Source organism: Hyla sarda, chromosome 6 (assembly GCF_029499605.1).
Source record: "Hyla sarda isolate aHylSar1 chromosome 6, aHylSar1.hap1, whole genome shotgun sequence".
In the NCBI taxonomy this organism is placed as follows: domain Eukaryota; kingdom Metazoa; phylum Chordata; class Amphibia; order Anura; family Hylidae; genus Hyla; species Hyla sarda.
The window spans coordinates 58,874,649-58,901,123 of record NC_079194.1 but is presented as its reverse complement, the minus strand read 5'-3'; the positions used below and the strand labels follow the sequence as shown (position 1 = coordinate 58,901,123).

At 41.5% G+C, this 26,475-nt stretch overlaps 1 protein-coding gene and 1 long non-coding RNA gene across 3 annotated transcripts in view; one reads left to right on the top strand and one right to left on the bottom strand.

Moving 5' to 3' along the window:
- Positions 1-26,475, top strand: part of LOC130275637 (coiled-coil domain-containing protein 134-like) — a 318,762-nt gene that overhangs the window by 92,708 nt on the left and 199,579 nt on the right. The gene's annotated exons all lie outside the window — the stretch shown is intronic.
- The window catches only part of LOC130275639 (uncharacterized), a 190,705-nt gene that overhangs the window by 37,102 nt on the left and 127,128 nt on the right, over positions 1-26,475 (bottom strand). For both annotated transcript variants that reach the window (XR_008844855.1, XR_008844854.1), the window contains exon 2: positions 17,313-17,404. This is a non-coding gene — a long non-coding RNA (uncharacterized LOC130275639). The remainder of the gene's footprint in view (positions 1-17,312; positions 17,405-26,475) is intronic.

Below are 26,475 nucleotides of genomic sequence, written 5' to 3'. Positions count from 1 at the left end.
TTTAAAAAAAAAAAAAAAAAAAAACAGCCGGTGAATACTATTGTTTGGACTTGCACAGTATGTAGCCCCTTGACAGATTAACAGGTGCAAAATGGTACAAATGCACTACAGTGCAATGAACAATTACATATTTCTGAACAGCAGCAGGACCCAACAGTGCAGCACCACAAAAATACAAAAAATACACGGATTAAACCCTAAATTGCACTCTGTCACACAATTCTGAGCAGCAGAAGATTTGCGGAGCAAAAAAAAACCTAATTTGGGCTGAAAAATTAGGAGATAAAATGCTTCAGAAAGTTCAGGCAGCTTGAAGATCTTATGAGGCAGCTGACAGCTATCTGCCCCTCTCTGCTGCAATGCTCAATAACGTGAATAGGAGGTTTAGCTATCAATGATCCTCCTGTCTTTCCCTAATGCTGATGTGACTAGCAGTTGCAGTGTAACGCTGTGGTATGAGCTATTCACACACACGCAGTCCTGTTCTCTCTATCTGAGTGCATAGATGAAATGAAGAGAGGCAAGATGGACGCCGATTATATAGGGGCTGTGACATCACAGGGGTCAGTGAACACTGATAGGCTGCATCTCACATGTGATTCAGGGTCAGCCCGCCTACCTTCATTCCCGCCGCTGTTTCCCACCCTCTCATAATCCCCTGCCCCATGTACTCACATGTGGATCCACCATCTTAGGTCTCCAATAACCTGGAACGCTGTAAAATGGAGTTTAACCCCTTAAGGATCGGGGTTTTTTCCGTTTTTGCATTTTCGTTTTTTGCTCCTTGCCTTTAAAAAATCATAACTCTTTCAATTTTGCACCTAAAAATCCATATGATGGCTTATTTTTTGCGCCACCAATTCTACTTTGTAATGACATCAGTCATTTTGCCCACAAATCTACGGTGAAACGGAAAAAAAAATCATTGTGCGACAAAATTGAAAAAAAAAAACGCCGTTTTGTAACTTTTGGGGGCTTCCGTTTCTACGTAGTACATTTTTCGGTAAAAATGACACCTTATCTTTATTCTGTAGGTCCATTTGATTAAAATGATACCCTACTTATATAGGTTTGATTTTGTCGGACTTCTGGAAAAAATCATAACTACATGCAGGAAAATTAATACGTTTAAAATTGTCATCTTCTGACCCCTATAACTTTTTTATTTTTCCGTGTATGGGGCAGTATGAGGGCTCATTTTTTGCGCCGTGATCTGAAGTTTTTAACGGTTTCATTTCTGCATTGATAGAACTTATTGATCATTTTTAAATGATATAAAAAGTGACCAAAAATGCACTATTTTGGACTTTGGAATTTTTTTGCGCGCACGCCATTGACCGAGCGGTTTAATTAATGATATATTTTTATAATTCGGACATTTCCGCACGCGGTGATACCATATATGTTTATTTTTATTTTTATTTACACTGTGTTTTTTTTTTTTTTATTGGAAAAGGAGGGTGATTCAAACTTTTAATAGGGGAGGAGTTAAATGATCTTTATTCACTTTTTTTTTCACTTTTTTTTTGCAGTGTTATAGGTCCCATAGGGACCTATAACACTGCACACACTGATCTTCATCATTGATCACTGGTTTCTCATAGGAAACCAGTGATCGACGATTCTGCCGCATGACTGCTCATGCCTGGATCTCAGGCACTGAGCAGTCATTCGGCGATCGGACAGCGAGGAGGCAGGTAGAGGCCCTCCCGCTGTCCTGCAAGCTGTTCGGGATGCCGCGATTAGCCACGGCTATACCGAACAGCCCGACTGAGCTAGCCGGCAACTTTCACTTTCGCTTTTAGCCGCGATCGGCGCTGCGCGCTATTAGAGGTGGGTCCCGGCTTCACTATGACGCCGGGCCCGCCGTGATATGACGCGGGGTTACTGTGTAACCCTGCGTTATATCAGGAGAGCAGGACCAAGGACGTACTGGTACGTCCTTGGTCCTTAAGGGGTTAATGAAGCGATTCGCGCGATCGAATCGCGGCAATATTCGCATTCGTTGCAAATCGAATTTTTCATGAAATTCGTAACGAATTCGGGTTCGTCAACTTCGATTCTCTCATCTCTAGTTATAATTTAGGTGTCATCACAAAACAGCAGCAGGAGTTCATACTGTTTCCAGTATGCCCAGTCTTCCATGCACTGCCCAAAATACATAAAAATATATTTCCCCCTCCATTGCGACCGATTGTTGCGGATATAGGGGCAGTTCTGGAAAGACTGTGTGCCTGGATAGACAGCTTGATTCAGCCTCTTGCAGTCCGTACCTCAGGGTATATAAAAGGGGATAATATGCCTGATTTCAGGAGTCCAGCCTCTGGGGACGCCCGTGATCTTGCACGCGGCACCCCGTTTGTAATCAGTCCCCGGAGTGTGTTCGCTCCGGGTCTGATTACGGGCGACCACTGGGCCGGCGGCGTGTGACGTCACGCCTCCGCCCACGTGTGACGTCACGCTCCGCCCCTCACTGCAAGCCTACGCTCCGGGGACTGATTACAAACGGGGTGCCGCGTGCAAGATCACAGGCATCCCGAGGGGCGGGTCTCCCGCGATCAGGCATCTTATCCCCTATCCTTTGGATAGGGGATAAGATGTGTAAGCACCGGAGAACCCCTTTAAGGACACAAAATCATTACTATCTGCTGTAAAAAATATGAAATGGGGAAAAAAAAGATGCATGGATTTCCTGTGATGTCATGTCATTATATTCTTGTATACCCCACTCAGAAGCTCTTTTGGCAGTCGAATATCACATCAGAAAATACAGTTAATATGATGACATACTTTGTGAATATATTTTGGAGGTGTTGGGTTTCTTGCTTAAGCACAATTATTTTTGTTTTGATAATGATTTCTATATTCAGATATCGGGTTGCCCTATGGGCGCTAAATTTTCACCTACCCTGGCTAATTTGTTTATGGCCTACTGGGAGAAGAGTCATCTATATTCTGCCATTAATCTATTCTCATCCTATATAGGATGGTATGGCAGATATATGGATGACCTCCTCCTGGTGTGGTCTGGTGGCAGAGCAGAGGTAAATGATTTCCTTGAGTAAATCAATAACAATGTTATGAATCTTAGATTGGAATGGGGCAGTAGCCAAATTAATTTCCTAGAAATTACATTAACAGGTAATCCTGCAAATAATTCTATATATTCTAAACTGTATAGAAAACCAAATTCTGGAAATAGTATGTTAGAGAGTTTGTTAGGGCCAAAAGAGCCTCCTCAGATAATATATTGTATTAACAATCTTGTAATGACATCATAGTAAGACTACAAAAAAGAGGTTATGGGGCTGGCATTTTAAATAGAGCAAAAAGTATAGTAGATGGTAAAGATCGTAATGCATATCTTTACTCAGAAAATTCCAACATAAATGAAGGGAAAAAAAATTAAGAAAGCAATCAGTTATCCAAATAAGAATCACCCTGTAACATTTTCCACCCCCTACAGTACTCATTTCAATCAAATTAAAGGTATTATACAAAAGCAATTACCGGCATTATACGAAAACGAGGAGGTCTGCAGGGTATTAAATGGTGGAGTTAGAATTGTGGCTAAGAAAGGTAGGACCTTACAAGCAAGTTTATCGACTAGTGATTTTAAGGAAAATAAAAAAGAATGCTGGCTAAATACAGTAGGCAATTACGGCTGCTCACGCCCGAGGTGCAACCTGTGTAATTATATGACACGCACTAAACAATTTAAATCATCAGCGAATGGACAAACATATAATATCAGATCTTTTATAAATTGTGAATAAGCGCGCATCCACGCGCCTGCACATTCTGCGTAATTAGGGCCGCAGATAGATTACATACATGAGCGTGGCCGAGAACGTGATCACAGTGATGGCGGCGAGTCATGTGAGCATAGTGCATCACATGACCGGCCAACCGGGAGCATTGCAAGCGGATGTAAACAGCTTGTAAGGGCTGTCAATCACACGTCCGGTTCACAGATTGGCCCGCAGGACATCATTGCGGAATGGGCAGCTACAAACTTGGCATGTGACGCGCTACACATTCGACCAGGATTGGTCAATAAACACTTCTGCTTATAACAAGGAGGGCTATTGGTGTTATCTTCTGGGCGGTTTGAGGTTTGGATTGGCTTGCAGTCTGAAGTACTCTGATTGGCTGCAAGCACCTTACACATACAGGGACACCATATAAATAGGCTCATTCTACCATGACACTCAATGCTGTCAGCTGTCTCCTTGATAAAGCCACATCAAGTGGCCAAACATGTCGAGGTGTGACAGTATTGTATTTTAACTAGCAACTCCACTGCAGTCTATGCCTAATCACAGCCAATAAAAAAGGTCAAGGCTTAGCACTCACGCCTGCGGTGCACAGTGGGTGCGAGAAACCAGGTGGTCATAACACCTTGATATACAGCGTGTGTTTAAACAATGACTAGATGTCACGCATATAAGTGGCTATATAGTAGGGAATCATTCATCTCACTCTCTGAAATATCCAGTTTTTCAGAATCCTTTAGTCAACTCCCTACCTATATATCTGAGACAGGAGATTTGAGTCTAACTGTATTGACTCAATGTCAATGACTCAGTGTTTACAATATATCCTGTACAGTAAGTCTGAAAAATCATGCAACAAACATACATATTTAGTAGAAGTACGAGAGGTTATTACGGGAGTTTAACCCTTGCGGGTAGCGAGAGTTTAATCTTAGTATCCAAAAAGCTTCTCTCTTATACACTGCATGGGACCAGTCCCCTCCTCTTTGAGGATTGGGTACACGTTCAATTCCCGTCACTAAAATAGACCTTGAGTCTCCCGCAATAACCTCTAGTACTTCTACTAAATATGTATGTTTGTTGCAAAATTGATAATTTTTCAGACTTATCGTACAGGATGTATTGTAAACACTTAGCATTCATTGATTTTTTTGGGTCTTTTCTCCTTTATATATTTTTTTGGTTTCAAAATCTTTTTTTGTAAATTTTCATGTTTTATTTTTTACCCTGCTCTAATGGGTTAATATCCAAGAAATAATTTCTACTCCTCCCAGGAAGTGACGGCAGATGACGACTTGCAAATGCGGAGTGGGTTGTTCTGAACCATGTGTTCTTTTTGCATGAAGTATATAAGGTCAAACATCACACTCTCTTTTTGCCATAACTTAGGACTGATTAGTCCGAAATGCATTGGCGCAGGTTTATTTTTTTATTTTTCGTTTGGATTTTAACATGGACTAATACATTTTGGACTTTTAATTTTTCATAATTTTTCATAATCTTCCGAGGAGCTGGAATCTTTTCCTTTCTCTATTACGATATCGAGGACAACGGCCCGACTATCTCCTGGCTTCCAGACAATATATTTTTCTTTGACTGGGACAGATGAAGCCAGACATAAATGTGGAAGCAGATGACTTTGTATATTTGATCCAACAGAACATGCTTCAACATCAAGTACAGTGACCATTACTCATTTTCTTCATTTTTACACTTAAAACTGAAATAGGCAGGAGAACTTGTCTCAGAGACAGCACCTTAGGAGAGAAAGAACGCTGGTTGCGGGCTGCATGGGTCGTGACATCATGGCCACACCCCTAATGATGTCACGTCATGCCCCCTTTGCATTGCATTGCATTGAGGGGGCTTGGCCATGATGTCACAACCAGCACGGCCCGCAACGAGCGTTAGGAACAAAATGTTTTGCGCGCTGGGGCAGTGGAGTATCCCTTTAACTCATTTTGTTATTGCTGGGAGGATGAAATAGTTACTGAATATCCTGATCTCTTCCCATGAGATTCTATGCAGCTGAACTGATCTGTGGAACCTCATACCTGCATTATTTATTGCTAAGTAGATCCACATCCTAGATCCACAAACAATGCTGCATTTATAACTACAACATTAGAACTGATCAGGTTTACAGTTGTAAAAAATTTCATTTAATCTGAAACATGCTCCACAATAGCAGAATATACTGCTGAGCTTATAATGAAGCAAATATTTCAATTAAAAAAGGGCCATATTACTCTTCTAAGTAGTGGAACCGAGAGAAAAAAAGGCTGTAATGTGTCTTCTGATGTCATGCAAGACTTAGTGACCTGGACATAAAGTGATTTGCATAATTTGTTTAAATGGGCACTGTCATTAAAATAAATGTTTGCTGTCGCACGCCTTATGGTTAATAAAAATCTTTGTTTAAAAAAAAAGTTTTTTATGTTTTATTTGTGTTTAAAAAAGCTTCCACCAGGTGTCTCCCTACTTGTCCAGAGCACATTTCCCCATAGACACATTTCTTGTATAGACTTACAGACTTTGGGCTCCTGCTGGCCTGGAAGAAGTCCAAAATCAGGAAATGCAGTCTGGAGTGCTGAGGGGGGGGGGGGGTTGCAGACTTAGCCAATCATAGCTCCTCTCACACACTGAACTGCTCTGGGCTGTGTGTAACAGAGTGAGGGAGGAAGTTCTCAGCTTTATGACTTCGGATGATATCACACCTGCTGGGGAACGCCCCTTCCCAGTCTGTGAATCTGACTGAGACTGAGCAGAAAATGCAGAGCAATATCAAGGTAGAAAACTAACAAATAATAAAAATAAAGGCAGGGGGTGGTTCATCATGATGGGGTCAGTGAACTGTGAGGATTCAAAAATTTAACAAGATCATGACAGGTACTCTTTAAGGATTCAATTACCTGGACTAAGGATAGATTCTGAATTGGGACCCATAACATTTAAAACATAACTATTAATACGGGTGCGATAAGGAAATGGTTAACCAGTTCAGGACTCGTTTTTTCCTCCTTACCTTTTAAAAATCATAACCCTTTCAATTTTCCACCTAAAAATCCATATGATGGCTTATTTTTTGTGCCACCAATTCTACTTTGCAGTGACATTAGTAATTTTACCCAAAAATCCACTGTGAAATGGAAAAAAAAATCATTGTGCGACAAAATTAAAGAAAAAACGCCATTTTGTAACTTTTGGGGGCTTTTCGGTAACAATGACATTGATGATAATGACAATGACAATGACATTGATGATATTCTGTAAGTCCATATGGTTAAAATGATACCCTACTTATATAGTTTTGATTTTGTCATACTTCTGGAAAAAATCATAACTAAATGCTGGAAAATGTATACGTTTAAAAATGTCCTCTTCTGACCCCCATAACTTTTTTATTTTTCCGCATATGGGGGTGAATGAGGGCTCATTTTTTGCGCTGTGATCTAAAGTTTTTATCAATACCATTTTTGTTTTGATCGAACTATATTTGAGCTATATTTGATAACATGTCTAACTGAGCTATATTTACACATTTCTTGATGGCCAAAAATACAGCTTAAAGAGTATCTGACACCCTGTTCACCACACTAAACCTAATATACTTGGTTATAATGTGAGTGAACAGCTTTACAAAGAGGGGTCACTTACTTTTCCGTTTAGTATTTTCAGAGTTATGGCACTGAAACCCCCCAGCTCTGCGCATTGGAGACAGGGAGATGGCCCCTGCCTCCTCCATATTCTCCATCTGGTCCACCCCCGTAATAGATATGCTAATGACTGCTGGAGAGCTCAGAGAGCAGAATCCTCAGCAATTCAGCTAGGAATTTCCTTGTGGAATTTCCCCTGTGTGGAAGGGCTCTCAAAAAGACAAAATAGATTAAGTGAACTCTTATGGCAGACCTGGGGGTCATTGTTAGGCCCCTCGCTGCCACAGCAACCAGTCAGAGCCCCGTGATAATGTTGAGAGAGGCTCCCTCTGTCTAACCACCTAGATGCCACAATCACTATTGCCCGGGGCATCTAGTGGGTTCAACAACCAGGATTGGTGTTTTCTTTGATCTCCAAAGTTACAGCAGGAGCTTGTCTGTGTAATACAGCCTGGTTCCTGCCACAAATCGTGCAGGTGCACAGACTGCATCAATAAAATGTACATCATGGAACTGTACAGTCACCCATTACATACATTTTCATGGGTTGTTAAAAGGTAAGACAAATTTTAGGACATCTCAACTTTCTCAATTTTATTTATTTATGTAAAACTAAGTGCATTTTTTTTATTTCACAGTAACAATTTGGACTATGATGTAAGGTTCTTTACATAAAGTATCAATTCAAATACATTTTAATCTCACGTTTTAATGCAACAAAACCAGAAAAGCACCAGTTGTCAGGACCCGGACTAGTATGCAGGAAGGACACTGGAGTGGATCCTCTGTGTCAGTGAGGCGATGGCGTGGGCCGTACCAGGGGAACGGAATCTATGAGATTACTGGTTTTCACCAGAGCCTGCCGCAAAGCAGGATGGACTTGCTGCGGCAGGTAACCCCCAGGTCGTTCCACCCGATAGCAACTCAACCTCACTGATAGCTGAGACAGGCGCGGTACACAAGGACAAGGCAAGGCGAGGTCAGACGTAGCAGAAGGTAAAGGAAGGCAGCAAGGTTTGTAATCAGGGGCAACGGCAAGGGGTCTGGATACACAGGCTAGGGAACACACAGAAACGCTTTCTCAGGGCATAAGGCAACAAGATACGGCAAGGACAGGAAGGGGAAGTGGGTTTATATGGGAAATAGGAGTGATTAAACTATTTGGGCCAAGCACCAATTAATGGTGCACTGGCCCCTTAAATTTCATAGAGCCGGAGCACACGCGCCCTAGAGAGCGGGGCCGCACGCCCCTGGACGGGACTGAAGGAGGATGAGGCAGGTGAGTGGAACGGGATGCGACTCGCGGGCGGGCACCTGGAGCGCTCGGCGTAACACCAGTGAGGGGTGAATACTTTTGCAAGGCACTCTAAGATTCCATAATTCATGGACAAATTACTACTTTTACCACATAGCTGTAATAGCAGAAGGCCCATCTCCCGTGCAACCTGTTTAGCTGCACAGAGGCTCTTAAGACAAGTGGTCAGTATGGTTTATAGTCTAAATATTTGTCCCCTACCACCATGCTATGAACCTTCTGTGCACCTCTCTCCATACAAGTGTGAGGGATGTGGAGAGGAGCGAAATGTTTCCTAACAGCAGCTACTGATCTTAAAGACTGGCTTCAGACTTGCATTCATTTTGTAGTATAGTAGTATGGCTGTGTAACAACCATTAGAGGGCGGTGTTGCTGCAGCTGCTGATAGAAAGCACTCCTGAAGCTGCGTAAACAAGACTATTTGCAATCTATTTAATACTCGCTTAACAACACAACAATAACCCAAGCAAAAAAGTAGTAAAGAAGATTTTGCCTTGTACAGTTATCTTTTATTACTGGCAGCTCCTGAACGTGGCTCTATGATGATCCTTCCACACTTGTCAAGATTAGCCAAGTACATGAGCATTTGATGTACCCCCAAGGTTCTTCTACATCAGGGCTTCTAAACCCTTTTTTCCACTGGGGCCTCACCTGCCACAACCTGAACATATCTAGGCCTCGCTATTTGTCAAAGTTCATGCCAAAGTGAAAATTCTCAATTTACTTTAAAAGGGGTTGTCCGATAAAAATGATATTATCCCATATTAACAGGATAGGGCATAAGTATCAACCTCTGGGACCCCTAGGATCTTCAAAACAACACCCGCGACTCTCAGTGAGAGTGTGTGCTGTAGACAACCTGCACTCCATACATTTGATTCACCAAAACTTGACTAGAGCATATCCGCCTGCCCGCAATCCCCTGTGGATAGGGGATAAGATCATTTAAACTGGGTAACCCTTTTATTTTATCTAATCACCCCAGCATGACCATGAATAAGAAAACAAGTGAAATACACTTCTAAACCAAAAAAAGTAAAAATAAAAAAAAGGCTTCAGACGCTTTGACTTTTTTTTACAGTGCTAAAATAGAAAATAAAATCAAGTGTTCAGTTTCCCCATCATTCTGCTCTCAATACCCCATAAAGAAAAACTGTATGATAGAAATCTTTGCTAATTTATTGAACAGAAACACTGAAATATTGCATTGCCATAATTTAGACCCATGGCATTGTGTCTCAGGGCTCTTTTGATCACTGAAAACAATCTCAGACACCTGTGATAATTAGATTGCCAGGTGAGCCCAATTTAAGGAAAAACTACTAAAGGTAGGGTGTTCCACATTATTAAGCAGAGCACCATTTTCAAGCAATATGGAGAAGAAATTGGATCTCTCTGCTGCCGAAAAGAGTGAAAAAGTTCAATGCAGTGGACGAGGTATGAAAACATTAGATATTTCACGAAAACTTAAGCGTGATCATCGCACTGTTAAGAGATTTGTGGCTGATTCAGAGCACAGACGGGTTTGTGCAGATAAAGGCACATTGAGGAAGATTTCAGCCAGATCCATGCATTGGATCAAGAGAGGAGCTGCTAAAATACCATTACATAGCAGCACACAGATATTTGAAGCTGCTGGTGCCTCTGGAGTCCCATGGACATCAAGGTGTAGAGTCCTCCAGAGTCTTGCAACTGTGCATAAACCATCTATTCAGCCACCATTAACCAATGCTCACAAACAGAAATGGCTGCACTGGGCAGAAAAATGCATGAAGATTCATTTTCAAACAGTCCAGTTCACTGATGAGTGCAGTGCAACTCTGAATGGTCCATGGACCATTGGATGGATGGAGTAGGAGATGGTTGGTGGACAGCCACCCTGTTCCAAAAAAGGCTGCAACGTCAGCAAAGCGGTGGTGGAGTCATGTTTTGGGCTGGAATCATGGAAAGAGAGCTGGTCAGCCCCTTTAGGGTCCCCGAAGGTGTAAAGATGACCTCTGCAAAGTATGAGGAGTTTCTGATTGACCACTTTCTTCCCTGCTACAGAAGGAAGAACTATGCTTTGCGTCATAAAATCCTCTTCATACATGATAATGCACAATCTCATGCCACAAAGAATACCTCAGCATCAATGGCTGCTATGGGTATAAAAAGGAGAGAAAGTCATGGTGGGGCCTCCATCCTCCCCTGACCTCAATCCTATTGAGAACCTTTGGAGCATCCTCAAACAAAAGATCTATGAGTGTGGGAAGCAGTTTACATCCAAACAGCAGCTCTGGGAGGCTATTCTGACATCTTGCAAACAAATTCATGCAGAAGCTGTACTAAAACTCACAAGTACAATGGATGCAAGACTTGGGAAGCTGCTATCAAATAAGGGATCCTATGTTAAAATGTAACATGACGATTTCCGGTTCCGGAGTCATGCTGTAAGGATGCGTGCACATCAGCTCCGCACCCAGTCTCGGCATTTCTCTGCTAATCTGCATCGTTGACTCCTGCTTGGGTGCTCTACCTCCAACATCAAGGTGGTGGGATTACATGGAAAGATATTTGCTGAGGATGGGCCACAGGAATTGCACTAAAAGCCAAGGCAGAGCTGAATAGGGAGAGGATAGGGATTTGTTCCAGATTGATTATGTTCGGCTCATGAAGGAGGTCGCTAAAAGGCTACAGTACACGGTTAGTGCTTCTGTTCAGGCCTCCCTGGCACAATTACAGATGGAGGTGGCAGAGCTCACTCACCAGCTAAAAGAGGTGGATGATAGAATGCAGGGGTTGGAGCACGTTACGGGCGCTCTGTCTGACAGGATGGCTGAGATTGAGAAAGAAAACAGGCGGTTATGGGATAAAGTGGACGATCGTTCAAGGAGGAACAATTTAAGGATCGTGGGCATTCCTGAACAGGTCCCTACTCGTCACTTGCGTCATATCTGCGAGTCGGTGCTACCGCAATTTCTGGTCTTACCTTAAAGATGTAGGGGCCCTGATATTCGCTCTGATCCTGACAAGGACCGGGGTTGGCTAAAACTACAAAGGGGCGACAATTCCTAAATTTATTGCAGGATAATTTTATGGGCCAGTTTGTGGAGGACCCAACAAGAAGTGATGCCTTGTTGGATCTGATCATTTCCAACAACGCAGAGCTGGTTGGTAATGTAACTGTGAGGGAAAACCTTGGTAATAGCGACCACAATATAGTTACTTTTGACTTAAAATGTAGAAAACAAAGACAGACGGGGAAAGCAAAAACATATAACTTTAAAAAGGCAAACTTCCCTGGGTTGAGGGCTGCACTACAGGACATAGACTGGGGGGAGGTTTTCTCAAATGCTGATGCAGAAGGTAAATGGGACATCTTTAAATCAACTCTAAATAACTATACAGCTAAATATATACCAAAGGGGAACAAATATAAACGATTAAAACTAAATCCTACATGGCTGACAAATGAGGTTAAAAGAGCAATAAACAACAAAAAAATAGCCTTCAAAAAATTCAAATCTGATGGGTCAGCTATAACATTTAAACAGTACAAGGAGCTTAATAAAATCTGTAAAAATGTAATAAAAACAGCAAAAATTCAAAATGAGAGACAGGTGGCCGAAGAAAGCAAAACTAATCCTAAATATTTTTTTAGATATATAAATACAAAAAAACCAAGGACAGAGCATGTAGGACCCCTTAATAATGATAATGGGGAGGTTGTCACGGGCGATCAAGAGAAGGCGGAGCTACTGAATGGGTTCTTTAGTTCTGTATATACTATGGAAGAAGGAGCTGACATTGGACAGGTCAGTGCTGGTAACACATCATGTAATGTACTGAACTGGCTTAATGTAGAGATGGTACAAGGTAAGTTAAGTAAAGTAAATGTAAGCAAATCTCCAGGGCCGGATGGACTACACCCAAGAGTTCTTAGAGAGGTAAGTTCAGTAATATCTGTACCCTTGTTCATGATATTTAGAGATTCTCTGGTGTCTGGTATTGTGCCAAGGGACTGGCGCAAGGCTAATGTGGTACCAATCTTCAAGAAGGGCTCTAGGTCTTCGCCAGGCAATTATAGACCGGTAAGTCTAACGTGCATTGTGGGTAAATTGTTTGAAGGACTTATAAGGGATTACATACAGGAATACATAGGGGATAATAGTATTATAAGTGATAGCCAGCATGGGTTTACTAAGGATAGAAGTTGTCAAACCAATCTAATTTGCTTTTATGAAGAGGTGAGTAGAAGCCTTGACAGAGGAATGGCTGTGGATATAGTGTTTCTGGATTTTGCCAAAGCGTTTGATACTGTCCCTCACAGACATCTGACAGGTAAGTTAAGGTCCTTGGGCTTGGAAACTTTAGTTTGTAACTGGATTGAACACTGGCTCATGGATCGTACCCAGAGAGTGGTGGTCAATGATTCGTACTCTGATTGGTCCCCGGTTATTACTGGTGTACCCCAAGGTTCAGTACTGGGCCCGCTGCTGTTTAATTTATTTATCAATGATATAGAGGATGGTATTAACAGCTCTATTTCTATCTTTGCAGATGACACCAAGCTTTGTAGCACGGTACAGTCTATAGAGGATGTGCATAAGTTACAAGATGACTTGGATAGACTAAGTGTCTGGGCATCCACTTGGCAAATGAGGTTCAATGTGGATAAATGTAAAGTTATGCATCTGGGTACTAATAACCTGCATGCATCGTATGTCTTAGGGGGGATTAAACTGTCAGAGTCACTGGTAGAGAAGGATCTGGGTGTACTTGTAGATCACAGACTACAGAATAGCATGCAATGTCAGGCTGCTGCTTCCAAAGCCGGCAGGATATTGTCATGTATAAAAAGAGGCATGGACTCGAGGGGCAGGGACATAATACTCCCCCTTTATAAAGCATTGGTACGGCCTCACCTGGAATATGCTGTTCAGTTTTGGTCGCCTGTTCATAAAAGGGACACTGCGGAGTTGGAAAGGGTGCAGAGACGCGCGACTAAACTAATATGGGGCATGGAACATCTTAGCTATGAGGAGCGATTAAAGGAGTTACAATTGTTTAGTCTTGAGAAGAGACGTTTAAGGGGGGATATGATAAACGTATATAAGTATATAAATGGCCCATACAAAAAATATGGAGAAAAACTGTTCCAGGTTAAACCCCCCCAAAGGACGAGGGGGCACTCCCTCCGTCTGGAGAAGAAAAGGTTTAGTCTAAAGGGGCGGCACGCCTTCTTTACCGTGAGGACTGTGAATTTATGGAACGGTCTACCTCAGGAACTGGTCACAGCAGGAACAATTAACAGCTTTAAAGCAGGGTTAGATACATTCCTGGAACAAAATAACATTAATGCTTATGCAGAATTATAAAACTACATCCCTTTCCCTTATCCCCTTACATCCTTCCCTTCAATCCCCTGGTTGGACTTGATGGACGTATGTCTTTTTTCAACCATACTAACTATGTAAGGAACTTCACCAAGCTTTGATCGACCGAGGCAAGTCATTGTCAAGTATCTGGATTTTACAGACAAGGTGGACTTACAGAGGGCATTACGCCAATGAAAGGAAGGACTTTTTCTGGAGGGAAGCAAGTTGCTCATCTTTGGTGATTTTATGTTGGAGGTGGCCAGACGGCACAAATTGCTGTCGCCCCTTTGCTCTGAGCTTCAAAAACGCCAGATCCGCTTTGCTCTCTTATACCCTGCAGTCCTGCAAGTTTTTTACCAGGACGGTTCTATGTATTGGTTTTCAGTGTTCAGGCTCTAAGAATATTACTCATATGTTTTCTTGGTATTGCCTAACGCTTCCCTTTGTTTACTTAAATAATGAGAGTTATCTCCTCGAATGTTAAAGGGCTCAGGTTGCCCGAAAAGCGTGGTATGGTGCTACGGCACCTTAAGTCACACTCCCCTGATATTGCTCTACTGCAAGAGACACATTTGGAGGAGGCTGATTTCATAAAGATGAGGAGATGGTGGGTTGGGAAGGTGGTTGGGTTGGTTCCCCTTCAGTGGGGCGTAAGGCTGGTGTTCTAATCCTGATACGCAAGGCATTTCAGCATGAGATCCTTTCAGTGTCTCATGATGTGGAAGGTAGATGGTGTAAAATGCTTTTGCGATCCCAATCTGGAGAGTGTGAGATTTTGAATGTGTAAAGTTCAAATGGACCATACACTGCTCAGCTTCAACATAGTACCACGACTGATAAAGTTGTGGCAGGTGATTTCAATGATGTGATGTCACAGTTGGAAGTAAGATAGACAGAGTAACAGACTTGGTGTCCGTTCACAGGGAAGACGAAGGGAAACAGTCTTATGCAAATGGGCGACTCAGTTAGGACTGGTTGACATGTGGTGCCTTTTGCACACTGACTCACGTGAGTACACGCATTATTCCTATTTACAGGACTCATAGTCTCGCATAGATCATGTTTTTGTTACTCACTCACTAGTATCCCGGGTGTTGCATAGCCGTATTGCGGACCTTGTAATTTCCGACCATGCCCCCGAAATTTCCAAAGTGCAGATACAGTGCCAAAAGGCACAGATTATATTTGACGCTTCCCCCAAGGGTTGGCAAGGGAGAATGGGTTTAGGCTTTAGAAAATTAAATAGAGATTCCACAATCATACATAGTGAGACTAGCAGGGAAGATCATTTAATTATGATGAACTAGAAACTGTGGATGCAGTATAGGGGGATCATGAGAAACAAGAACAGTCTGAGGAATTAAATTTATCCATACTCACTATACATGACCCAGTACACATTGAAAATACTAATAGAGCTAACAGCTCAGAAACTGAAAATCCGAGTAGGGGGGAGGCATTAACCTACTCTCAAGCAATTAACAACCACAAAAAGGATATGCATTCAAAGACCTTTGGCAATCAAATGACTGATATGCTTACATATACTACTCCTAAAACAACGGTTTAATATAGTCTTAACGTAGAAAATAGATATTCACCGCTTCAGTTGGAGGAAGGTAGTACCAGCACAAAAAGAAATCCAGCACGCCCATTGAAATATGTGGACAAAACTGGAGACACAAGACCAAAACAAAAAATTAATGCACCTCAAAAACAAAGGAATTTAAAACAGGATTTTTTTTCAAAAAAGGAGGGCCCCCGTAAAAGAGGCAAAAGGGGCAGGAAGCTCTCCAAAAAAAAGATACCAATAATAGAGGAAAAGGAGCAACAACAAAAAGTATTCAATATCAGCAGCCATATCCTAACCTTTGGAGAACAAAAATTGTTACAGAAGGGTTTAAAATATGCCCCCACTCGTCCCATTAATAAGTTTGAAGCCTATATAGGCATAAAAAAGTTCATGAGGACCCTAACTTTAAAAAAATACTTTTTGAAAAACCCTCAAAAAATAGTATTAACGCATCCAATTACTCAACAGACACCGTCTATATCCACACGGATCTCAAAAATAAATCCAGATTTTTTCCGCACGGAGTATTCGGATGCGATGCATGCCTTCGAGAACATGGTAACTAGAGACTTACGAAAAATAAAAACTAATCAAAAACTGAATTTAAACCCACAGGAAATTCAAGCATTAAAAAGTTTACAAACAACAATATAGTAATTCGACCAGCCGATAAAGGGGGCAGTATAGTGATTCTGGACAATGATATGTACCATCGGGAATGTATGCGCCTTCTGGATGACACTCAGACATACCAAAAACTACGAGCTGACCCTACAACAATATATCAAAAAGAACTAAACCAATTATTGGAAGAGGGAATGAAAACGGAAATTCTAACAAAAAAGGAAAGGGATATTGTTGCCACAAATGACCCTAGAATTCCCGTCTTTTATCATATCCCAAAAATCCATAAATGTACTAAAAATCCACCGGAGAGGCCCATTATATCGGGGATAGGGTGTCTTACAGCCAACTTATCGAAATATATAGACAGCCACCTCCAACCGTGTGTTACGAAGCTCCCAGCATTTTTAAAAGATATGGCCCATGTATTACAGTTATTAAATTCAATTACATGGAGAGAAGATTTTATTATTGGCACCCTAGACATCACGTCTCTATACAGTGATAGAGCATAAAACGGGTCACCAGGCGTCAGAACATTTTCTAAACCTACAAAATATGCCTATTAATCAAGTTAATTTTATAGGTGAATGTATTAGTTTTATTTTGAATCATAATTATTTTAACTATGAAGGATCATTTTATAACCAACAATGGGGAACCGCCATGGGGACGAAGTTCGCGCCAAGTTACTCTAATCTGCACGTAGGATTATGGGAGGAATCCAATATCTTCCCCAATGGTAACCTGTGATCGCGAACCTCGTCCTATGGCGGAGGTTTATTGATGACGTTTTATTTATTTTGAGGGGAGGCACTGAAAGTCTGACTTTATTTTTAACTGAGATCAATAAAAATGACTTATTTTTAAAATTTACGGCTTCTTTTAGTCAGACTACAGTTCACTTTTTAGATCTTACCATTAATATCTTAAACAACCAAATATCCACACAAACATATACCAAACCTACAGACAGTAACAGTTACATCCATATTGACAGTTGCCACTTACCCATTTGGTTAAAGAATATCCCCAGGAGTCAGTTTTTACGTCTTTGCAGAAACTGCACAGAGGAGACACAGTTTAACCAAGAAGCAAAGGTTCTAAAGGAAAAGTTCATTAGCAAAGGGTATAAGAAATATACAGGAACCAGTACTTAATACAAATAGAGGGGATCTAATTTCAGTTAAAGAAAAAACAAAAAAACAAGAAATAATTAAAGAAATAACAAGAATACCAATAATAACACAGTATAATAAACAGAGTTTTACTTTTCAGAAAATAGTAAAAAAATTACTGGAACATTTTACTAGAGGATAAAATTCTGGGCGATATACCCCCGAAAAATCCGTCTTTTGTCTATAAAAAGGCCCAAAATATTGGGAATAAAATAGCGCCCACTGTACGTAATAAAACTATAACAAATACAAAGAACAGACTAAAGGAAGAGCAAATTTCTTAGCCCTGAAAAATGGGTTCTTTCCATGCAAGATGTGTCCTGCCTATAAAATTATGGAAAACCGTCACCCTGTAACCAGTGTGAAAAATGAACAAGAGGGAACCGAATGTAAAATTAGGAGTCATATCCATTGTAAGACCCAGGGTGTGATATATGCAATACGGTGCCCCTGCAATAAAACATATGTAGGGCACACAAAAAGGCAGTTGGGAATCAGAATTAAAGAACACATATACAACATCCAGCGCGGCCATGATGGCCATCCCTTATCCTTTCATTATAAACAGAGGCATAATCAATCTGCAAAAAGTTCGAGTTTTTTTGCTATAGAAAAAATCACCCCCCCCCCCCCCCACTGGAGGGGAGGAAATTATATCTCCCAACTATCCAGAGCAGAGACCAAATGGATTTTTAATTTAAATTCTCTAGCCCCTCATGGACTGAATGCAGAGCTAGAACTGTTTGCATTTTATAGAACAAACTAAACATTTTCCAAAATACCCTTTTTTTCCACTTTGAAGATATCCTTAAACAACTCTTAATATAACTGACTGAACTCCTATAGGATAGCGCTGATCTCCTCCATTGTACTCTCGATGCGGCCACTCAGGGGTTAACACCACTCTGTTATAAGAAGGATGAATGAACCCACGGCAGCTATCCAGACGAAGGAAACCGTCCGTTTCCAAAACACGTTGATAGGTTTTGTGGGACACTTCGGCACCAGTAGTGACGTCACTAGGCCAAACCATCTACAACTTTATTCATCCCGTAGCGTGTAAGCAGTCTGGTTGAGGCACCACCGGCCGGGGCGCGCTCCCGCTGCTCTCCACGCTACCAACTACCAACCGGACATCATCGGGAGTCTAAGGAGGAAACCAGATTCGCAACTGCTGTAGGACCCACAATCGGAGCCCACACGGAAACATCACACGGCAGGATACAGGTACCCGGGAGCCAAAAGGGGACTAATGGAGCATATAACGCTGTGCTCCTTATAACACTACTATAATATTTCCTCATTTAGTGGCATTACTTATCTCAATGTAAAAACATCAGAGGACATACCTAAAGAGGTCTTTACCATCAGGTATTTTATAGTGTGGAATAAACATACAGTCCATTGTATTGTGTAATAACCACCGATATATTTCTTACTCCTGATAGTACCATCTACATGTAACTATACAGTACCCAGGCTCTGCTTATAAGGGATAGCAGAAAGGAACACATATAAAGAGTACACGACCAGGTACTAATTACTATTAGAATAAGGTAAACCGCAGGTAATAGAGACTGCAATTTCTTTAATGCTAATGTTTTTGTTGTATATCTCCCATAGCAACTGAGCAATCATTACCTCTACAAGTGTATACTACTAGCCTCACACCATTTTTCTTCACTGCTCTAAACATAGGTATGTAAATAACGTGAAACATGTCTCATTTATGCTAATTGTACCAAAAACAGCGCACACTATGTGCATATATTTTCATATTGTTTATATATTTAATACATATTTACAGGGCAACGTATTTATAGTGTAGCAGCAGTTGTCGGGTACAGATACACTCTATCCCATCCAGCGCTAGTGAAACATGATTATTTCGGGTTTAGGCAATTGCTGAAACATTGGTGGCTGGAATACGAGACCCATAATGCCTCCCTGGTTATTGACCTGAAAGTGTATTAAGAGACAGCAAAAGCTGTGTTATGGCACATTGTGGCACATATGCCGCATTATGGCACATATGTCCAAATTGAAGAAATGCGTTACCCATCAGTTGAGAGAGAAGGGGAAAAATTGAGGACAGCTTACATGTCGTTTCTGGGGGATCCGGGGGAGCTCACTAGGCAGGCCTGGCAGCAGGCTCGGCTTGATTATGAATCTTGGGTGGAGAAGAGAGATAGTATGCATACTGTAGATCTTCCTTTGAGGCGACCCTTTTCAAGTATGGTGTCAGGCTATTTGGTACCGATATAATCAGATGTTATAATATGAAATATATATGAAAGATAAAACATGGCAAAATGTCCGCCATGTTGTCTCAGAAGGCCCCAAGTAAGCAGGTCTAAGTGGAGTTCATTGAAAGATCACAGTATCTCTAGAAATGTGTATTCCTTTGAATGTTTGCAAAGGTGTTATCTATTCTAAGAGACATGTAGACAGAAACCAAGGGGTCTGGCAAACAATGGTTTTACAGAAACAATGACAAAAGTCTTCAGAGAAGAAAATACTTGAGATTTTTAAATCTTAACCGTGTTAGCTGTGATTGAACACAATATTTACTATATTTACTATATTTACTAAGTGTGATGACTCGCTCTTGCAGACAGGTGCGGTTGCCGTATAGAGGCACGGAAACAGGACTTTTCAAATCAAAGTTCAGTGTTTTATTCACACTTGGCAAACAGCAAACAGTCTTAAATGCAGATCAAAGAAAAAGTAACAAAAGTCCAAAAGTCGTTTGAGTCCATCAAGCAAGTCTTTTCCAAGCCTCCAGGCGTGCTGCTCATCAGCTTCCACACTCCACAAGAAAGATCTCAAAACTCAGCTCTCTGGCAGTGTGAGCTACAACATGCAAATCCCCCTCAGCTGGTGGAGCAGCCTGCCTTTAAGGCCAACAAGAGACGGCCTGGATTGTGGGGAATGGCCCCCACCCAACACTTGACCATTCCCAGTAAGAACCAACCCGGATTGGCTTTTTTAGCCATACTACAGCAACAGTGTCAGTCTGCATTGCAGCACAGACACTGTACAATTGCCGGCTCTTACTTCACCAAGGCCAGGAGCCTTGATGACACATACCAACCATAGACTACAATGCCCTTCACCTTCTCACATACCCCCTCCTTGTTCAGCCCTGAGGGGGTGAACACTTGTGCAACAGTGGACTCGGGATAGGGCATCGGCATTGCCTAGCAACCAACCCGCCCTGTGTTCAACCCTAAACTTGAAATTCTGCAAAGACAAAAACCACCTGGTGACCATGGCATTTTTGTCCTTGGTTTAGCACATCCACTTAAGGGGGGAATGATCTGTCACGAGATGAAACTTCCTCCCCAACAGATAATTAGTGTTGCTCGCGAATATTCGCAATGCGAATTTTATTCGCGAATATAGCACTATATATTCGTAATTACGAATATTGTTTTTTATTTTTTTTATTTTCACAGTACACATCACAGTGATCATCCCTCTCTGCTTCCAGCTTGTGTGGTGTAAAGAAGGCTCTAATACTACTGTGTGAGACTAGTGTGCGAATTTTCGCATATGCGAATTTTCGCTTATGTTAATTTTAGTATATGCTAATTTTCGCATATGTAAATTTTCGCATATGTAAATTTTCGCATGCACGAATTTTCACATACGCGAAAATTAAACGAGAATATTACGAATATGCGAATATTTGTCCATATATTTACGAATTCGAATATGGCCTATGCCGCTCAACACTACAGATAATAGCGGAGAGACTTGAGTGCCCACTTAATGGCCAGGCACTATGTCTCCACTATACTATACCTGGTCTCGGCCGGGGTCAGTTTGCGGCTGAGAAAGACAACGGGATGCTCTTCCCCGTTAACTTCTTGAGAGAGCACAGCATCGAGACCTACCTCAGAGGCATCGGATTATTTTGGTTTTTTTAACCCCTTAAGGACTGAGCCCTTTTTCACCTTAAGGACTCGGCCATTTTTTGAACATCTGACCACTGTCACTTTAAACATTAATAACTCTGGAATGCTTTTAGTTATCATTCTGATTCCGAGATTGTTTTTTCGTGACATATTCTACTTTAACGTAGTGGTAAAATTTTTTGGTAACTTGCATCCTTTCTTGGTGAAAAATCCCAAAATTTGATGAAAAATTTGAAAATTTTGCATTTTTCTAACTTTGAAGCTCTCTGCTTGTAAGGAAAATGGATATTCAAAATAATTTTTTCTTTTATTCACATATACAATATGTCTACTTTATATTTGCATCATAAAATTGATGAGTTTTTACTTTTGGAAGACATCAGAAGGCTTCAAATTTCCGCAGCAATTTTCCAATTTTTCACAAAATTTTGAAACCCGCTTTTTTTCAGGGACCAGTTCAGGTTTGAAGTGGATTTGAAGGGTCTTCATATTAGAAATACCCCATAAATGACCCCATTATAAAAACTGCACCCCCGAAAGTATTCAAAATGACATTCAGTAAGCGTTTTAATACTTTACGGGTTTCACAGGAATAGCAGCAAAGTGAAGGAGAAAATACACAATCTTCATTTTTTACACTCGCTTGTTCTTGTAGACCCAATTTTTGAATTTTTGCAAGGGGTAAAAAGGAGAAAATTTTTACTTGTATTTGAAACCCAATTTCTCTCGAGTAAGCACATACGTCATATGTCTATGTAAAGTGTTCGGCGGGCGCAGTAGAGTGCTCAGAAGGGAAGGAGCGTCAAATGGTTTTTGGGGGGCATGTCACCTTTAGGAAGCCCCTATGGTGCCAGAACTGCAAAAAACCCCACATGGCATACCATTTTGGAAACTAGACCCCTCGGGGAACGTAACAAGGGGTAATGTGAACCTTAATACCCCACAGGTGATTCACGACTTTTGCATATGTAAAAAAAAAAATTTTTTTTTACCTAAAATGCTTGGTTTCCCTAAAGTTTTACATTTTTAAAAAGGGTAATAGCAGAAAATACACCCCAAAATTTGAAGCCCAATTTCTCCCGATTCAGAAAACACCCCATATGGGGGTGAAAAGTGCTCTGTTGGCGCACTACAGGTCTCAGAAGAGAAGGAGTCACATTTGGCTTTTTGAAAGCAAATTTTGCTCTGGGGGCATGCCGCATTTAGGAAGCCCCTATGGTGCCAGGACCGCAAAAAATACCCACATGGCATACCATTTTGGAAACTAGACCCCTCGGGGAACGTAACAAGGGGTTAAGTGAACCTTAATACCCCACAGGCGTTTCACGACTATTGCATATGTAAAAAAAATAAAAAAAATTTTACCTAAAATGCTTCTTTTCCCAAAAACTTTACATTTTTAAAAAGGGTAAAAGCAGAAAATACCCCCCAAAATTTGAAGCCCAATTTCTCCCGAGTACGGCGATGCCCCATATGTGACCCTTAACTGTTGCCTTGAAATACGACAGGGCTCCAAAGTGAGAGCGCCATGCGCATTTGAGGCCTAAATTAGGGATTGCATAGGGGTGGACATAGGGGTATTCTACGCCAGTGATTCCCAAACAGGGGGCCTCCAGCTGTTGCAAAACTCCCAGCATGCCTGGACAGTCAACGGCTGTCCGACAATACTGGGAGTTGTTGTTTTGCAACACCTGGAGGCTCCGTTTTGGAAACCATGGCGTACCAGATGTTTTTCATTTTTATTGGGGAGGGGAGGGGGGTTGTGTAGGGGTATGTGTGTATGTAGTGTTTTTTACTTTTTATTTAATTTTTTGTGGTAGTGTAGTGTAGTGTTTTTAGGGTACAGTCGCACGGGCGGGGGTTCACAGTAGTTTCTCGCTGGCAGTTTGAGCTGTTGCAGAAAATTTGCTGCAGCTCAAACTTGCAGCCTGATACTTACTGTAAGCCTCCGCCCATGTGAGTGTACCCTGTACATTCACATTGGGGGGGACCTCCAGCTGTTGCAAAACTAAAACTCCCAGCATGCGCTGACAGACTGTACATGCTGAGAGTTTTAGTTTTGCAACAGCTGTAGGCACACTGGTTATGTATCACGGAGTTTATGACCTTACTCAGTGTTTCAAAACCAGTGTGCCTCCAGCTGTTGCAAAACTACAACTCCCAGCATGTACGGTGCATGGTGTAAGGTGACTGCTGAGAGTTGTAGTTTGCAACAGCTGGAGGCACTTCGGTCGTGAAACACTGAGTTAGGTAAAAAAAAAACTCTAAGTTTCACAACCAGTGTGCCTTCAGCTGTTGCAAAACTACAACTCTCAGCAGTCACCGACAGCCAACGGGCATGCTGGGAGTTGTAGTTATGCAACCAGCAGATGCACCACTACAACTCCCAGCATGCACTTTAGCTGTTTGTGCAAGCTGGGAGTTGTAGTTATACAACAGCTGAAGGTACACTTTTCCATAGAAATAATGTGCCTCCAGCTGTTGCAAAACCATAAGTCCCAGCATGCCCATAAGGGAATGCTGGGAGTTGTGGTGGTCTGCCTCCTGCTGTTGCATAACTACAGCTCCCAGCATGCCCTTTTTGCATGCTGGGAGCTGTTGCTAAGCAACAGCAGGAGGCTGTAACTCACCTCCTGCTGTTGCTTCATCGCTGGACTGTCCCTCGCCGCCGCCGTCGCTCCTGGGGCCCCGATCCCAACATGGACGCCGGGGATCGGGGTCCCCAGCACCCGGGGTCGTCTTCCCGCACCCGCTCACGCCCTCCGGACGAGGGGCGGAGCGGGTGCGGGAGTGACGCCCGCAGCAGGCGCCCTGATTGGTCGGCCGGTAATCCGGCCGACGAATCAGGGCGATCGTGAGGTGGCATCAGTGCCACCTCACCCCTGCAGGCTCTGGCTGTTCGAGGCCGTCAGAGACGGCCCCGAACAGCCAGTAATTCCGGGTCACCGGGTCACTGGAGACCCGATTGACCCGGAATCGCCGCAGATCGCTGGACTGAATTGTCGACATGGGGGGGCATAATGACCCCCCTGGGCGATATGCCGGGATGCCTGCTGAACGATTTCAGCAGGCATCCGGCTCCGGTCCCCAACCGGCTAGCGGTGGGGGCCGGAATTCCCACGGGCGTATGGATACGCCCTGCGTCCTTAAGGACTCGGGATGCCGGGCGTATCCATACGCCCTGCGTCCTTAAGAGGTTAAAATATTTTTGGGGTTATTTTTTATATATTTTGTTTTGTTTTCATAAATATATTTTTTGTGGGTGTGGGGGTTGATGGTTTTATAAATCGTTTGTCTTTTATTTTTTAACTTTGTTTAGACACAATCTGTGCAGAATACATTGCCATCTATGAGGATGTGAATGTTCCCGTGGAATATCTGTCCATAAATATTCCGGATTGAAATTCCTGAGTTTAATATTTAATATTTGATACCAAACATGTTTTTAAAGGCATGTTTTTGGTGAGGCGGAGATTTAGATTTTTTTTAAATTATTTCATTAACCTTGTTTTTTGTCTTATTAATTTTTAACTATTCCCATTAAAGGGGTACTCCCGTGGAAAACTTTTTATTTTTTAAATCAACTGGTGCCAGTAAGTAAAACAGATTTGTAAATTACTTCTATTAAACAATCTTAATCCTTCCAGTACTTATTAGCTGCTAAATACTACAGAGGAAATGGTTTTCTTTTTGGAACACACAGCTCTCTGCTGACATCATGACCACAGTGCTCTCGGCTGACATCACGAGCACAGTGCTCTCTGCTGACACATCTTTCCATTTTAAGAACTGTCCAGAGTAGGAGAAAATCCCCATAGCAAACATATGCTGCTCTGGACATTTCCTAAAATGGACAGATATGTCAGCAGAGAGCTCTGTTCCAAAAAGAAAACTACTTCCTCTGTATTATACAGACCCTAAAAAGTACGGAAAAGATTAAGATTTTTTAATAGAAGTAATTTACAAATCTGTTCGACTTTCTGGCACCAGTTGATTAAAAAATAAAACAATGTTTTCCACGGGAGTACCCCTTTAAGGGACTTAAAGCAGGGGTTTTATTGTGTGTTTTAAAAAAAAAAATTTTAAATGTTTTTTAAGGGTGTTATGCTAAGTAATTTTTTTTTAACTTGTTGTTTTTTGTTCTTTTTTTTTTCCCAAGAGAGGGCTTTTACCAGCGATCTACTCATCGCCCATATAATACATTGCACAAGTATTACAGTGCAGTGTATTATAGCTGTCAGCATTATGTTGACAGCCAATGTTTAATTATGACTAATGTAAGGGGAGGGTTGGGTTATTTTTTATATTTGTTGGGTTATTTTTAATATCTTTTTCTCTCTCTCTCTCTCTCTATATATATATATGTAATTTTGTAGAGGTCAAGGTTAATTATTTTATAAATTGGTTATTTTTAACTTTTTTTTAGATATGATTCATGCAGAATACATTGCCATCTATAGGGATGGCAATGCACTGTGGAGCCTCCGTCAATAGTTATAAATTCCGCAATGTGAACCTAGCCTTTAATTTTATATAAAGGGGGCTTTTAACAGCGATCTTCATATCACTTATATAATACACTGCATTAAAGTATTAAAGTGCAGTGTATTATGCCCGTCAGCATTTTGTTAACAGGCTATGTGTTATTATGGCTATAGTGTTTGGCTATAATTATATATTTGAAACAAAAAAAAAAGGAATATAGATTTTTTTTACTTATTACAGTTAAGTCTTAAGTCTGCGGTCAGTCAGCCCACAGTCTAAAGTAAACTTGTAAACTCTGCAGTCAGTGCAGTCTATTCTATAGAGTATTGAAAAAGGGGATTCCTAAAAATAAAATAAAAAAAGAATAAGGATCATAAATGTTCCTAATCTCTGTACCTGAGATATGGTTGTGTTATATAAGAAGCTGTCCATAGACGATATACTTATTAACAACACATATATCTTCATGTATAAGAGAGAGACTATGAAATCTCTGCAGGTCTAGATTTTACATCTAGCCTAATTGTTATCAGTAATTAATATAAATATTAATTACCTGTCTCGTGGTTCCTTTCTTGCAGCTGACGGGCG